Source organism: Falco punctatus (genome assembly GCF_963210335.1).
Source record: "Falco punctatus genome assembly, chromosome: 11".
In the NCBI taxonomy this organism is placed as follows: Eukaryota; Metazoa; Chordata; class Aves; order Falconiformes; family Falconidae; genus Falco; species Falco punctatus.
Window position 1 is genome coordinate 13,339,613 of NC_137591.1, and position 16,969 is coordinate 13,356,581.

Below are 16,969 nucleotides of genomic sequence, written 5' to 3' on the forward strand. Positions count from 1 at the left end.
TTCTCTAGTGATAATAACGGTCTGTTTGCTTGGATCCAGTGCTGAGGTTCTGTGTTAGCTCACAATTAGCAAGCAGTCTTGCTCAGGCTTGCTCTTTATCATTGTCTGGATGTTGGAGAGTTAAATTGATTCTGTTTTGGCATTCTAAATGTTTCAGCAACCCTATATAAAAACCTGTTGCTGCAATTAGTATGCTAGCCCTTCCGCATTAGTAACATCATGCAAAGTAGTCTCTGAGGTTTCCTTTACTAACCTTCACATGGTGAATTAAATCTTGAGTTCTAAGTATCTGCTTGTGCTGACCTTCACTTCAAGGAAGCTTTTTATTTAAGCTTTTAGCCTTCTGTCAGACAGAAACATTATTGTCAATAAAAGTAAAATAAACTTGCATTCTCTGCTTACTTGAACAGAAGTATTCATAAATGCTCTGAAGTTTGGCAGATAGAGGCAGTCTGTTGACTACCTTCGGGTTTAAAATTTTACTGCAGTGAGGGTCACTGCAATTCAAAATAAAGTTTTTGGTAGATGAGTTGGCGAGCAGAATGACTTTGTAGGGTTTAAGGGAGCTCTGCCAAGAATTGGCTGGAAAACGCTTGTCTTTGTATCTTTTGAAATGAGAAGGTAGAGAAGACGTTTGGCTTTTGTAGAATAAAATTTATGAGACTGCCTTATGTTCCTAATGAAGGAACTGCCATATGCTGGGATGCAATTCTTTGTCACCTCTGCCTTGAAAATGCAAATGAAGGGGGAAGAAATTTGATGACCAATGGCAATCAGTGCTAAATTGTCTAAGGAGGGATGCAGCCATAAAATAAAGTTACTTTTATGAGTTACTTCACAGAAGTTTCAGAACCCTTGTCCTGAAATGCCAGTACAGTGTAGGCCATATAGTATATTCAAAATATGCTATGAGTAGTCCAAGACAGTAATAAGGAAAGTTATCCTGGAAATTAGTAGACCCAAAAATGGTGATGGATTTGAAAGTTTATTTCTCTCACTGTCAGTCACACAATTGTGTGCTGCCAGTATTTTTACCAAAGTGTTATTGTATTCATCTTGGGTTCTTGCAAGTGGGGTCCAGTGAGCTGTGCTCAGTATGTCGCATTCTCAATACAGTTGATGCTTTGTTAACATGGTGGATGAATGGTGCCTCTGGCCCAATATTTGTATGGCACTAGTTAACAGTAAAGCAAAGAAACCCTTTGAACTGTACGCAATATAGATCTTACTTGTAGGAACTGGAGACTGCAAGTAATTATTTACATTTGTTTCAAGTTAACTGTTTCCTGTCTTTCCCAAAGGGAGTAATTTTCCCCTCCTTTTTTCTTTGTATAGCTATCTATTTTACTTACTCTCCACTTTCTAAAAGGAAAAGAACAGTAGGAAGGAAAGAGAAACCTTTGTTTTGCAAATATTTGGCATGAACAGATGGACACCTACACGATGTGTCTAAGGAGTACACTCTCTTGTTATAACTCATGATTTATATCCAGAGTAATCAAAGGAACCTAGTGGGTAAAAATTCAAGTCTGTTCTGAACTAGAGAAGATGGTATGGTCCAGAGGTGAAAAACCTTCCCAGAAATTTCCTTGACAAAGTTCTCTGCCGCTCACAGTAAAGGAGATTTTGTTCTAATCTGCCATTGTGTGAGGTTTGTTTTGGTTTTGCTCTTGTTGAGAATTTAACTTTACATTTGATTCTGGTTCAGAAGTATTTCCGTGATCACACTGGCAAAATACTTAGGGTAAGATTAAATTTTTAGAGAATAGGACTTTTTTTTTATTAAGTCAAGGCAGGACATCTCTGTGAAAAGAGTTATAAAAAACATGTTTTCTTAGCTGTATTGTCCAATCCTGATGATTCTTATGCTTGAAACAGTTGAGAATTAATACCTGGCAATAAATACTAAATCAGCGTGTGGTGAGTGACAGATTAAGCACTAGGGATTCCAACAGAGATTAGAACACACATTCTGAAAGTGCAGATGTCAATACTATTTTACGTCACAGTGCTGAGTTTAGCTGCCTTATGTTTCACGTAAAAACAGGGACTATTATATCATCCTTTTTTTCTTTTTTGTGTCCCATTTCTCATTTTAGTAGCTTCACACTGGTGCTTTTGGCACTGTTCATCCTTGTGGGGATCAAGTGATAACTGATGCAGCAGAAACATGAAAGGCAATATAAGGCTGTGAGCCCACTACATGAGTTAGGTAGGTGGCCCTGTGCTTGGGTCTGAGAGATGAAGAGAAAGAGCTAGAGGATTTGAGAGTCGGAGCTGAAGTGAGGCAATTCAGCGGCAGAATAAAAGTAGGAAAGCAGAGATGAAAATCTAAATGAGACACAACTTTGGGAAAGTTGTGTCATGTGTATCTGATACTTGTCAGAGCTGCCACCTTTCAGTTGGGTTGCTCATAGTTTGTTAGCAGTCACATAGTTTACTAGGTAACGTGTTTAAGTATTCATCTCAGATCCACTTTACAAGCCGGCATATGATTTCATGTAGAATCATAGAATCGTTTAGGTTGGAAAAGACCTTTAAGATCATTGAGTCCAACCATTAACCTAGCATGGAACAAGTAAAAGTCATAAAAGAAATATGTCCTGCCCTGAGGCCTTAAAATCAACGTTGAGAGAAGCGAGCTACTTGCATAAACCCAGCAAAGTGAGAGAATTAATTCCCTTTCACCAACTAAAAGCAAGACCGCAGCCAATTCTGGACAGAACTACCCATATATAACTGATCAGTGCTACTCAGCAATGCAGCAGGATCTACTGAACAGTAACAAATGCTGCTAATAAGTCTAGTAATATTATCAAGAACAGACCTAGCCTTTGTAGCAAACATGTCATTAGTGATTTCTGTTAGTTTTCACTGCACTCAAGGTATGGAGTGTTGGAACAGTGCCCTAGGGAGACAGTGGACTTGCATCACCATGAGTATGTAAGGATAAATTAGCTGCTTCTCTTGAAATATCTACTTTGCTCCAGTTTGGGGAGCTGCTCTTTAATCTGTATGTCCTGGAGGTATGGAATTAAAGGTTCCTTGGCCTGTTTCGTTTCTTCAGTGAACCCTGCAAGAAATTAGGGGTAGCTTGTATTACATAGAAATCTGCATTAATATTATGATTATATTTCATACATCAGAGTTTCTGCTAATTGCCTGCCAGGAATGAATTCCTTTTCCTCTTCTGCACTCTGCCCATTCCCCTTATATATTTTTACTTTGGTGAAAGCAGGGTTCCTTGTGAGCATCAAAACCAGGCCGTAGCTGGCATCTGGATAATAAGTAGGTCAGGTCAGTATAATCTCCAGGAAGCTGGTACAGAGAATTCCCTCGTGTGTCTCAGCAGTGATTTGCTTGCAGGCCTGTGATCATTCAGGTTTTTCCTCTGGCTTGGCTTGGCAGGAGCTCTGGGAGTGTTTCAACTTTGTGCTGCAGAGGTGTGGTTTGGCTTTTGGAACTATCTGGACTTCTTTCCGCTCATCAGTTCCTGGCCACTGCAAAGGCTTTGTGTAACACTGGTGCTTTGGCTTTTTCTTTCCTGTACATACAGTAGGCTAAATATTTAACTCCTCAATTAAAACATGTAACTCAAGTCTTTCAGCCTGATACAAGTTAGTTGGGTGAAACATAGTTGTGTATGACATAGAGGTCAGACAGGATCAGAGGTTAGAAGGGATCTGCTCTGCCCTGGCCAGCTAAGATTTGTGCCTTGCTCTGCAAAAAGAATTTAACAAATCTGACTTTCAGTGTTCAGGTAGCTAAAATTAGAATTCTTGTCTCTGATTCCAAGGACAAAGCTAATGTTTGGCCTGTGTTTTCTCCCGACTGAGATATCTTCAAAGAATTATTGTTTCCCACCTGACTGTAAAGCAGAACTCTTCTAGCAACTTAACCAAAAATATCTGCCGACAGAGGGATTAAATTAGCAACCAAAGAGGCTGAGAAAGCTATTTAACTTTTACAGATAGAAAACCATTTCTAACTCATTCCACATTGCCTCTGAAGTTGGACTTTTCTTTCTTCCAGCTCTGCAGAAGCAGTTTTGAATGGATGAGAACCAACTTGCTTCAAAAGGAGGAGGATCCTCTAACACTAATGATATTAAAGGGATAGGAAACATGATAGTTGCAGCTTCTGCTATGTTAAAACTCCCAAACCTAGTCCTTTCGTGCAGTTATGCCACATCCAGAAGCTAGAGGACTTTTTGGAAACTACTTCTGCTTCAACTCATGCTTCTACCTAAACTGTTCTATTTGGGTATCTTTGGGAAATATGACAAAGTGATTTTTAAATTTTCTTTTTATTATTTCTTTACTTGGCCTTCTACAGACTCAGGGTTTCTTGCATAACAAATGACATTTTAATATTATGAAAGAGCTTTGGGAAAGACTTTAAACTTCCCCACTTGTGGGCTGCAGTATTTATTTAATCTAGTACTTAGAAAATGAGATTTAAAACTAGATAGCTCTAGTGCTATAAGCACATTGTTGGGATACAGCCAGGTTTCTTGATTTCCTCACAACATTTGCAAATGCACAGAGCAGATCTATGCATGATTAATGCTGTTTTTATCCAAGGCAGTTGAGTCCATTTTCTTGTAAATCTTCCATATTAGTGTGCTTCTATAGTTAGTCAGAAATGTGAACAGGAGGACCCTGTAGACTGATGAGTAATGAACCATAGCTGCTTAAAGTAAAGGCATGATGTGAGTCAGAAGGGACTGAAGTGGGACCTCTTAGCACCCAAAGCATCATCTATGTAATTCAAACAAAAAAGGAGTTCCTCTAGCAGTAGTGAGCTGTTTTCACTAACTGCCAACAGCAGAGGATGGAACTGCTTTTGTAAGACCTGTGCTGCAAAGAGAGGTGTGGTGGCACCCGTGGTCCACAATCTACAATGGTGATATATACACTAGTTTGCAAGACTGTGTACTAGTCAGGTTTTATGCTTTCCCATTACTGAGCCCTGTCTGGAGATGGATCCTTGTACCCTACTGTGAGTGCAGCCATACTATCTTACTACAACACCCTCTCTTGGGAACCTGTCCTACTCTTTTGTTTCATCTGAAATGGCAGTGCTGAAAAAAAATGTATCATTCATTTTGCCTTAATTACACTTTAAATTTTTGTATATATTATATGTATATTTATATAATAAATGGAAGCCAAAGAAAGGCAAAACAAATTGATGCTTTAATGGCTGCAAACCTATTTGATTTTGAATGTGTTAATCTTTCACAGTTTAATTTGTGTTGGGAACTGCTAGTGACCCCTATTTTTTTATTTTTTAATTTTTTAAGCAAGTCTGACATGAAGAAATTCTTGATAGAATAGGATTTTGGAAAGCTTTGCCATTTTCTTTTATGGTCTGCTGATCAAGTCTCAAGTGCATATTTTGTCCTCTTCACCATTCCCAGTTATGACTTGGTTTGTCATGAATAAATTTACTTGCTTTTTTGTGAAATATATCCCAGTCCTCTGCAAATTGTTTACAAATAAGTTAGTGTCTGTTAAACAGATGTAACTTTGCTGCTGTGCATTTCTCCTTGAATGACTGACTCTGTCTTCAAAGGTAGTGGAAGTTAGGCCTCCTTGTTTAGGATGTGACATTCAACATAATGCCTTTAAACAAAGGAATGTAAAAAAAAAAAAAAGAAAAGTATTTGTTCTAATTTTCGACTTATGGTTTTGCTGATTACCCAGTATGGAGTGATTGTACAATGTCTGGCTATTTAGCCAGCAATCTGTAGGGCTTTCCCTACATTGTGCTAATGTCTGTTCTTCTGCTTAGACTGGAAACCATTATATGAGTTATTGCTGTTCACCAGGCTCAGGTATCTTTTGTCATGCCTGAGGTCTATGTCGCATTCATTGTTAATATTACAAAAGATATGTGAATTAATACTTAGAGGATTTCTTTTCTCACTGAGATTCAGCTGCCACCACATCTGATTGTTCCTTTTACCTGTACCTCATAGCTCTGGTGTGCAGGAAAGGAATGTCTTTCATTTATTGGGAACTTTTTTTATTGGGAAGGAGCATCATCCTGAAAAGATGCTGTATGTAAGACTGAGTAAACTTTTGTTCTTCATCATTTCTTCAGTTCATTCTAGCATCTTCCTTGATATGACCATAAAACTGTTTCACAGAATCACAGAAGCATGGAATGATCAGGATTGGAAGACTGGGAGATGTCTGGAGACAATCTAGTCCAACTCCCTGCTAATGCAGGTTTACCTAGAGGAGGTTGTTTCAGCAGAGTCTGTCAAACTGAAGAGTTAATATTACTGTTGAGCTGCCATATTTTAATGCTGCAAGGTTGTACTGTACTGGATGGGAAATCAGTTATGTATATCTCTGTCCTTTTTTCTTGTCATTACTTTTTTTTTTTATTATTTATTACAAAAAACCAACCCAGATCTCTGGTGATTTATGATCTTTCCACTAGAAGGATTTCCTGTCCTTGAACCAAACTTTTCACATGCAAAAACTGCTGCAAGACATTTCTTTTCAATCAGGTGTATATTTTTCCTCTGGTGATAGTGACCTTCACACACAAGATACTGACTGTCCCTTTTATAGGAGTGATCCTTCAAGCCCCATCTCATTGGCATTAAGTTGTGTGATTGCCTTTTCATTCATGTAGTGCTTCAAGGTGGGATGATTGGTAATAAGGTTCATGCTACCTCTGATGGCTGTATCAAGTTGAAAGAGACATATTCAGGCTGCATCTTTATTTTGCATCTGCTGCATCTCTCATAGGAATACTTTGCTTGTTTTAGCATTGCTAAGAGCACCCATTCACTTTTTTTAACTGAAGGCAGTGATTGTGTTATCTGTACTTTCTGAAACTTCAGTGTGTATATTTATTATTTGGTAGTTTTGTATATAATTGTAACCTGTGTTGAATTTCATCATGATTTAATTTGATTTGTCTGACAGTAACTTTTCTTTATTTCTTTATGTTTCTGAGGAAATTCATGTGGTGTAGTACATGGACTAATGTTCATATTGCATTTAATTAGACTTTTTGTATGTGTGTCTCTTTCTTTATACCTAATGCTGTGTCTGCTTTGCGAACAGGGCACTGCAATAATGTGCTAAATATTATCTTCCAAGCCACTGATCCCTGTTGCTCTCTACTTCAATATGGTACATTATTTTCTTGTCTGGAAGCTGTGACATAATTATTCCCTTTACCACAGTTAGTGTGCATGACCCATTATACAAAACATTGCTTTACTATCTTGGGTATTTTTCTTCCCAATTCCCACATGTCTTTCTGTTAAGCTCATCTGTGTTTTGTACTTGTGCATTTGCTTTTTGCTTGCTTTCTTACCTTCTGAGGTACTGGATGAATGGACTCTAAGCCTGTACCACACATCATCTCCTGTTTGGATGTGGCCTTGCTCACTAGCTTTGCATGTATCTGTAGGTCTTAATAGAGTTACTGAATATTCTTATCTGTTTCCAATATTTTAATTCCCCTTATTGATCTATTGCACATAAGTTAATCTTTTTAAGATTTCAAAATAGCATGACGTGGCTGTTTCATGTAGATGGGCAACCTACCAATCTGCTTTTTCTCCAAATTCATTATTATGCTTTGTTGGTGTATGAGGGACGTTGTGGACTGAAAATCCTTCTAGAATTTTGTATAGATCCTCCTGGTTTGTGCTAAAAAATCCAAATGCTGTTTGTAGCCTGTGGCAGCCGTTGCCCATTACAGATGATAATGTGGCTGCTCTTATTCTAGCTCTCTCTAGTGTCACTGCAGTTTTTCATTGCGATCAGGATTTCCAATTTCTAACTAAATGCTTTTCACGTCTGTCTGCTCAGGGACAGGACTCTGGTACATTGCCATGATCGTTATTTGCTTTTTGTGTGTGTGTGCAGGAGGAAGATTCAGTATTCTTAGCTTCTGATATCAGGTATCTGAAGGAGCTAATTCCCTTCTGTCACCAAGTTCAATGCAGGATAATAAAAGGAGATAGAGACAAGGAATCTAACATTTAAGCTTTTTTTCCTTTCTGTTTGTGTATTATCCCATCTCATCAAGAACTTTTTAAATGCAGAGCTCTCTATATGTTGCCTTATATGTGAATATGCCATAAAGTCTCCTATTGGGTAGCAGTATAATCGTAAAACAGCAAGCTTGGGAAACTAGCTTTTGTTATTTTTTTTTTCCTTTGGTTAAGTCATCTGAAAATGAGTTGGAAAGAGATTGGTTACCTCATTAATGAACATTTGTATAACCCTTGGAGTCTTGTGAATGAAAAACTTGATTGAAGTGCAAAATTAGTGTTAGTGATGGCTGTCTTTGTTCACACTCAGCTTTATTTTACCAGCTGCACGTTGAGCTGTTCCACTTCCTCGCCTGTTCTTGAGCACTTTCTTCTCTGCACACAACAGTCTCAACAGCTTGCATGTTTTAAAAGAACATAAATACTTTGCTCAGTTAGACCAATGGTCCCACATAGCCCATCATTCTGTTCCAATAGTAGCAGTACTCCCTTGTAATCCCCAGCATCTACCATCACTGACTCAGGGTTGCTAGCAGTACATTCCTGCCTCTTTCCTTAATCTTCTGTTTATGGACAGATTTTTGCAAGAATTTATTCTCCTTTTGCTGTAAGATATATTGGGTGAAGCTTATCACTATTGAACTGCTTTACTAGCTGTTAGCCTGTGCATCTGCTCTTAAATAATCTGCCTTCTTTTGCATGTGATATAATTTGCAGTGCTCACTTATTTATGATCACTGAGTATTTCAAAAGTCAAATCTTCTCCTACTCCTACCTGTTATCTATGTAACGCTGATATCCCACTTGACAGTATTGATCCTAATTCCATAGAACTGCTGGATCGTGTTGTGCGTAGGTTAATCTCCAGAAAGATCCAAGGTTTCCCCAGTGATTGGTCCAAGTGTAAAGCTGAAGTCTGTTCCGGTGTCTGCATCCACTTATCTTGGCTGGGCCCCAGGATCCCTAGCAGAGGCTTGCCTGTAGGCTGTCCCCTGCCCTGTTCCCTTTTATCAGCACTTGCCAGACCCTATGCCTTTCTCTGTGCTCCACCAGAGCAATCACCGATTTCAGCTTCAGCTCTTCCTTGGATTGAAGGCCAAGGTGACCCTATGGATTACAGCAGCTGCTCTCCAAGGGTTCTTGTGCCCTGATGAATGACAGCAAGACATCTTCCATGCCAATTGGAACATACAATGGAAGATAGAGCTCTTGCTGGAGGATATGATCCAAAGTGTGTGTTCCATGTGCAGAGGTCCTGATCATATTGCAGCAGGTAGGGAGAGGACACTGTATCTCTACTTTCCTATATTAAGCCTTTCTTGGCTGCCTGATCCCCATTGTTTCCCACTCAGCAGTACTGAGTCTGTATAGGTCCTCTTCCACTTGTGGTTGTGGGCAGAAATGCAAAAGAAAGAGATGCTGTTTTTATTAAAAGTTTACTTTGTAACCTCTGGCCATTCTTCAAATTTTAAAGTTAGTTATTCCTCAGGGTAATTCCCTACCCTTGTAATTAGGGTCTCACCTTAGAGATGTGTTTTCTTCACCCTTTTTTTTTTTTGTTAAAAACAAATAGGTTGAGTTATGCTGTGTTTTCATCTTGGCTGTATCCTTAATGAATCTCACTTGATTAAAGATGAGTTTTTTTTCCCTTCTGGAAATAGATCAAATTTGTTTTAATCAAGCAAATTCAATTTTGTTGTTTCCATTTTTGATCTTAAGAGAACACTTTCCCTTAATTCAAGTTTGTCTAAACTCTGTGGTTCCTTAGGGCATATATGTGAGCTTGTGTGATAGAATTACATTTGCCACTAACTCCAGGAGTCTTCCTTAGCCTGGGCCTGTTTATAAAAATCTCTGAATTCTGTGAGTGATCTGGGCATGATGACTTAGTGAGCTTCTAGATAGGTGTCCCCCTAATTTTAAATATCTTCAATATTTTGTTAGAAGTTAACTAGGTTTGTCTTCTTTCTTGCTGAAGACATTTGCTTTAACCTTACCTTTTAAGTAAGTACCTGTGTTTTGTAAAGATGACTTATGTAAAAAGCCTAATTGATTGTGGCCACAAAATGTGCACGTAGTTGCAAGCATGTAAATGTCATTCATAATTTTCTGGGTTTCTCCCACTATGTGTACTATGCAAAGTATGAGATTTTAAAGATATTACCTTTATATTCTGTATTGTAGGGTGATGTTTTCTGCTAATTTCATTATGCTAAGGCTTTATCCATTGAAACTGAGGTGGTGGTAAAAATGATGTTTAACTCTAAAACCTTAAGAAGTTTAATTAAAGACAATAACCTCTTGTTCAAGTTGGTCTTCAAATAAAGAGCAAGGAGTGTAGTGCATGTTTCAGGGAGCTTAACAGCAAACTATATACATATGTCCATTAAAAAATTGATGTCATAATATGAATTAGCAAAGTTCTTTTCACAGGTATGCAAGTGGTGGGCTTCTGTGAAAAATACTTTCAGAAAAGGAGGAAATCCACAATATATTTACTCTGTTTGGTTGTTTTTTTTTTTTTTCTAAAAATCAATTCATGCCTACTAAAAAATATTCCCTGGACTGGATCACTAGTGTTCTGCACAAGCATTTAATATTGAAAACATTATTTTCAGGTTTGATCTATAGCTCATTTATATCATTGGAAGGTTTACGTGCTGTCACTTTCATTATCTGTATCACAATTTGAGCATCCCAGTGCATGCATGCAAAGACAGACTTTGGTTTGCACAAATGCTGGTGTATGCAACCTTGAAAACTGCTGTTTTGGGTGGTTTTCTATTAAAATTTCTGTGAATAAAGATAATCTCTGAAATTCTGACAGAAAGCAGAAGAGCCAAAGGGAGACCAAGTGTGACTGAAATGATCTTGTTACACTTGAAAACTGCAAAGATCTGGCCCAACTTAATGACGTAGAGGGGATTTAGAAGGTGATTTTTTTTCAATATTTGTCCTCTGTGTAAAGGCAGAGCAAGGCGTGGCAGATTGGGAGCATTGGAAGGTAAAGAAGATGTTTTACTTCGTTTCTATCAGACAAGGCTTTGTAGGTGTCAAAGCTGCTTGGAGTCCCGAAGAGAATGAAGTCATGGTCAGCTTTACTGAAAGTAGTAATAGAATTAGCTGCCAGCAGGTTTCTGAAAGAAAAGCTGGGGTTAACACTGCAAGGAGAGGATGAAGCTGAGTTCTGCAGGGTGTAACAATATTTTTTTTTTAATTTTTATTTAGGTGGAAGGGGATCCAATGGAAATAAAGCCATAAAAGCTTTGGGAAACTAGAAGATAGAATTGCCCACAGCTTTTTTTGGGGCATTTGAAATGAATAAACTTTTAGCAGTTTTGGGAAGGAAAAATTGTGATAACTGAAATACCAGGGACCCAAATTACTTTGTACTGGTGTGCACACAACACAAGAATGTGCTTTGGCATTGTCATATAGGAAGAAGCTTTGAGACACTGAAAAAGTTTCTTGGGTGATGACCCCCTGACTATGGGCCCAAGTATTACAACTGCAGTGATTATCTGTAGAAATATTCTGCAGTATGAACTGAGATCTATTGATTGTTTCTCACACATGTGCTGTGGATTCAGAGAGTGAGATGAGCAAATCCTTGTTTTTCTTCTCAGCAGCAATGTCAGGGAACAAATATTGGCTACCTTTACCAGCATTTCTGCTATCTAAAATAAAAGGTAGTGCTTTAAGGGAAGTGGAAATCTCTGTAAACTAAGTAAAAGGAAATAGACTCTTCTTTTTTTTATATAAAGCTTGTTCTATATTTATTATATATGCCTGTGTAGCAGTGCCATTTTTTCCAAAATTAAATATAACAAAGTCTCAAAGTTAGAAAATGTGTTCAAGCCCACAGAATTCTGGTTGTACATTTTATTACATTTCCATTTTCCACCACTAATATTCAAATTGCAATGAAAGAGATTATATTAATTGGTTGATGGTATGTAACAGAGGTATTCAAGGTATGGAAGTTAAAGGTAATCTAGAACTAGTTTGTAGATCATCATAATGTTATCATTTCAAGCAATTTGTGTACAATAAAGATCAATAATGCACTAGAAAATTATGTTTAATTTTTCTTTAAAGTTTAAAAAAGTATGTAGTGCTTTGTCATCAATTAGCAGCAGGAGGGCAAATTATAGTTACATTAAACTGCTATATAAATCACAAATCTTGTTAGCAAAGATTTAACATCATAACTAGTAATTTAAAAACCGCCTTTAGCCCTGAGTAAGCGTTGGCTGTAGACATTTTAATGGTATTGAAGAAGTAAAAATACATCTCTTTCTAGAAAGAGCATTTCTGGTGGTAATTATCTGCTCTTTTATGAAGTGGTAGTGTCTTTCTTAGTCTTAGTTGTGAAATGGTAATATGCTATAGAAAAGATTGGTTATCATTTCCTTGATCCATGGCCCTGATTCTAGGTTAATTTTTTTTTTCTTTTTGATAATGGAAATACTTGGTTCTATCACCAAGGGACATAGACATCTAGTTTTCTCACCTTTTTTGGCTGTTTGTGTACAGATGCTAGAAAACTGCATGACTTCTCAGATGCAGATTAATAATGAGGAAGTCAAGGAGAGAGGTTTTTTTTTTTTCCTCCAGCATATCAAATATGTTTGGTATGTTTCTGAGACAACAGACAAATTGCTCAGTTGCACGCTCCAAGACTTTACTCCTGCTGGCTAATGAAGTAGAACAAGACATAGAAGAAAAATTCACCTTTCTTATTGGTTTGCCATATCACATTAATTTTCTTGTGTATTCTTTCAGTGTATTGACAACCTCAAAATGGAGCCTATGCAACAGCAAAATGTGCTTTGCAATGTATGTTGAGCTTTGGGTTTTGTTTTTTGGTTTTGTTTTTGGGTTTTTTATGTGTGGTGGTGGTGGTGTTTTCCCCATGGGAAGGCAGGACAGTAGTGTTATGTATGTTATTAATGCAAATTAAAGGCAGTCCACTTATGCTGAAGACATTCCTCTCCTATACTCCCTTTGTGGTTACACTCAGTCAATCTCCTTTTCTTTCTGACCTCGTGCCCGTCCTTCTCTCCACCTCACAATAGTTTGGGAAATGCTATGTAAAGAACGCCTTAATCTTCAAAAATGTTTTAGTGTGAGTCTTAACATCTTATATCCTCTCTTACCCTGGTACTTACCTAAGTCAATTCATGCTCTTACATACTGTGAGGTCTTCAAAACCAGTTTAAGACTATCCTCCCTTACTACTGCTGGTAGCTTTAGCCTGAGAGAAGTATGTTATGCAAGTATTTTGTTGCTCTTTTGTAATAGTGCTGCTAATTACTACTTAAAGACTCTTCCTATTTTGTTGCAGTTAGGCTTGATCAAAGACTGATATAAACAGACATTATGGCTGGACACTTGTGTTTATTTAAACTCTATAGCTTAGAGGACTCAATTAGAAGAGAAGAACACATAATGATTGTGTGCAATGCAGAAGAATAAAACAAATAATTTCCACAACCTCTTTAATTTTTTAGATACTTTCCATTTGGTTAACAAATTTGGTGTTCTGTGGTTCTTCAAGCTGTTTCAAATTCTATTTATACATATTTAATGTTTCTGTAAGCCACAACGTGTAGGCATTAGATACAAAATTCAAATTTGTGTTCTTGATCTTTTAAAGGAAGAATCCATATTTTTCTTGTCTTTCTTTTTTTTTGTTGTTTTCGTTTTACCTGTTTTGTCACTTGGAAGGTGTTTAATGCAGCCTTTGTAGGGATAAGAGATAGCTGTGAAGAAAGATTAACCTTACAGTGACTTGGACGTGTTTTCTTTGTCAGCAATAAAGAAGTCCCTAGCACAGACTATTCCTGCCAGCATTTGTTGGATTTAGTTTGAGACAATGAAAGAAAGAAAGCCTCAATATTGTATCAATCCCAGGCACCCCTAATGTGTTGCACTGGGTATATAGTTTTCTAGAGCAGAAACTGTATTCCGAGTTGATCCTTTGAAGAAAAAAATCAGATATTTAAAATACCTTGTTATTTATGCCTTGCATTTTCTTGTGTATACGGCTGTGATGTATCAAGTCAGTTTTTCGGTATGATCTTGTGGGATGCAATAGAGCTTTCCTGAAGCTGCATACTAGAAAGAACTGACAGTGTTGAAAATGACACTAGTTCTTCAACTGTTAATGTAAGTAGATTTTGAATGCTAAATAGGTTGGAACAGGATTAGCCAAAGTGAATTTTGACATATTTGGTAAAACTGTTTAAAAATCTATTTTCTCTTGTGGAAGATGTGTTTAAACTTACCCTTCTTCTATACTGAACGTCCCAGACAGGAGTGGCTTTTGCCTTGGAGTTAGTGGGGTCTTATCCCCACCCAAACTTTGAAAAAGTGGCAAAAATACCTCCTGGGCATTCTTTGTCCACAGTAAGGTGCCATGGTGGCATAATGGAATGAAAATTAGAGACAGTACCATAGCATCAAATAACTTCCATGTAAGAACTTGTTGTGATATTTAATATTCATACTGCAGATCTCTAATGCCTTTGTGCTCCTTCTCCCTAGCCTGCAGCAGGATTTTCATGTTTTGTCCCCAGACTCCTGGGCTGGGCATGCAACTTCTTGACCTTAGCACCTTCTTCTGCAAAGAAAGGGATTTGTTTTGTTTTGTAGCATATAAATATTCCGGCCTGTGATATACATTTTTGTGTGTTTTTTTTTTTTTTTCTCTTAACATCTGTTGTATTACACATGCATGTATGTCTACTACAAAATTTGAGATCCTCACCAACTAAGAACTTTACAAGCACCTCTGACCCTAGAGTAAATTGAATTGTGATTACTACATTGTATAATAGTAAACACTTTGGACCAAATGTATGAAGTTGTCTAACTCAGACAAATGGAACTTTGATATTAAAATATTTTCCTGGAGTGGGGTCTTTTTGTTTGCTATACACTTGCTGTCTAACTTCTATTTTTATAATTTTTTACTTTTGAATGTCAGAGCAAATGTTGATACAGGTTCATCACTCCACATTTTTAATTTTTTTTTTATTTTCTCTGAAGTTTTCAACTCTAGATCACTTCTAAAATATTATTAGTCTTGTATTACTACTGTGTGCCTCATCTCTTGGCCTATCTTTTGCTGTCTTTTGTTTTTACTTGGTGAAAAAGACCTAAAACTAAACGTAGGGCATAATCCTAGGGACCTTCCTCAGGGGGTTCTGCTGTGGGCTTGTACTAGACCTGTGGTATCACTTAACAGTCTAACAAAGACAGTGCTTCATGGATGCAGTCTGTGAACAAGAGTGGGTGGATGGAGCCTCTCCTGAAGGAACATGAACTTCCATTGCTCTCAAGCACTGTTCAGTCACATTGGTCTCAGAAGTGGTCAGATTGTATTGTTTTTCTTTTCCAAGTTACCTACCTTTCAGCATGTGACTCTTGCTGGAACACCTAATGATGCAGAGCATGGTTGATGAGCCCTCGCTAGAGTCATATTCCTGTGATGTAGTCAATGAAGATGGATTTTTTTTTTATTGCTTTCTAACTTTGTCTATCAGTGCATTACACAGTGTAACTCTATTTGGGGTATGTTCTTTTTATTTACTTTTTGCCTGTCTTCCTTTTTTTTTTGTGGTTTTTGTTTTTGGGTTTTTTTTTTTTTTTTTTTTTTTTCAGAGACACGAAAACCTTGAGCAGAGACTTCTTTGTATGGTGTGTGGTGCTTTGTTTTTTTCTTTAATTGTTTTAATCTACTCAAACGAGCTAAAGAGGAAAATTAATTGGAGGTGGTTGAACAACTTGAATAAAGTGATTTGGGAGCAGCTAGAACACATGGAGTGAGTGACTTGTGCTTCTCTGTGGATCATCTGTTCTCCCAGGATATGTGTGTGTATGTGTGTTACTTCACACATATAATTTCTTTGGAACTACTTTATCTATAAATTTACTGACAGTATTAACCATGGGAATAAGTTGACCTCATAGATCATCAGCTTTATGACACTTATTTATGATCCCCTGTTAAGAAACTGAGGCAAGGAAGTTTAAATGATACTGCCAAGACCAATAAAGGCATTGGCAGTTTCTGGATAGTGTTCTGCAGCTTAGGCTCATTGTCCCCTCCAAAGGACTCCTGGGTAGAAGTCTTTTGTTTAAAAAAATCCATGTTTAATTCTAGTGAAGGTTAAGAAAGGCTTTTTTTCTGTTTGCTATGTTAAAAAAAAAGAAAAAAAAAGAAAAGCATAACAGATGACTCTATTGGTGCACATATATTACAGCTGCTTTGACATTTATGTTTTCCACGCTGATAGATGACTGATTTCTGTAGAAGTAAATCAATTGCACCAAAACTAGTAGTACAAAGCACCAGGGTCTCCCTGGTCTAAGAGAACACAGGTTTTGAAATATTTTGAAATATGATTTAACACATTTCTCTTCTAGAAGAATTTGTTGGAGTTTTTTAGTCCTAAAACACACATGACAAATTGCACCTTGGTATTTAGTTATTCTTATCAAAGTTGTTTTCTTAAGTAATGCATATTTTTAAATATTTCCTTGCAATTACTTGCTTATAAAACACAAAGGCAAGTCAGGTGTAGAAAGAATGTACTAAGCATCATAAAGATTTCTGAGAAATCATTAGGTAATTTGGTGGTTAATTTCATGAGTGGGAGTCAGGAGAAAATATTATGTATTATGACAGAGGTTGTAGGAAAGGTATTTAAAGAGATTTTGAAAAATCTATACTAGCACTTTTGATGGAAAAATTTTGCTTTCACACCACAATTTGAGTAGCAAAACATTTACTTGCTTTCACTGGCCCCCTGTGGGTTCCCAAATGATTTTTTTATCTTCCCTAACTGTGAAACAACATGAAATACTATTATTATAACCATCTACTGTTATAAAATAGCAGTGACTAATATGTAAACCCAAGTGTACAGTGAA

At 37.1% G+C, this 16,969-nt stretch overlaps 1 protein-coding gene across 4 annotated transcripts in view; it reads left to right on the plus strand.

Moving 5' to 3' along the window:
- Positions 1–16,969, plus strand: part of ST6GALNAC3 (ST6 N-acetylgalactosaminide alpha-2,6-sialyltransferase 3) — a 242,545-nt gene that overhangs the window by 56,279 nt on the left and 169,297 nt on the right. The window contains exon 1 of one of the 4 annotated variants that reach the window (XM_080406940.1): positions 1–16,969. This exon is cut by the window's right edge and continues 13,207 nt beyond it. The exons of the other annotated variants lie outside the window; for them this stretch is intronic. The gene's annotated coding sequence lies outside the window, so the exon portion shown is untranslated. 4 annotated transcript variants of the gene reach the window in all.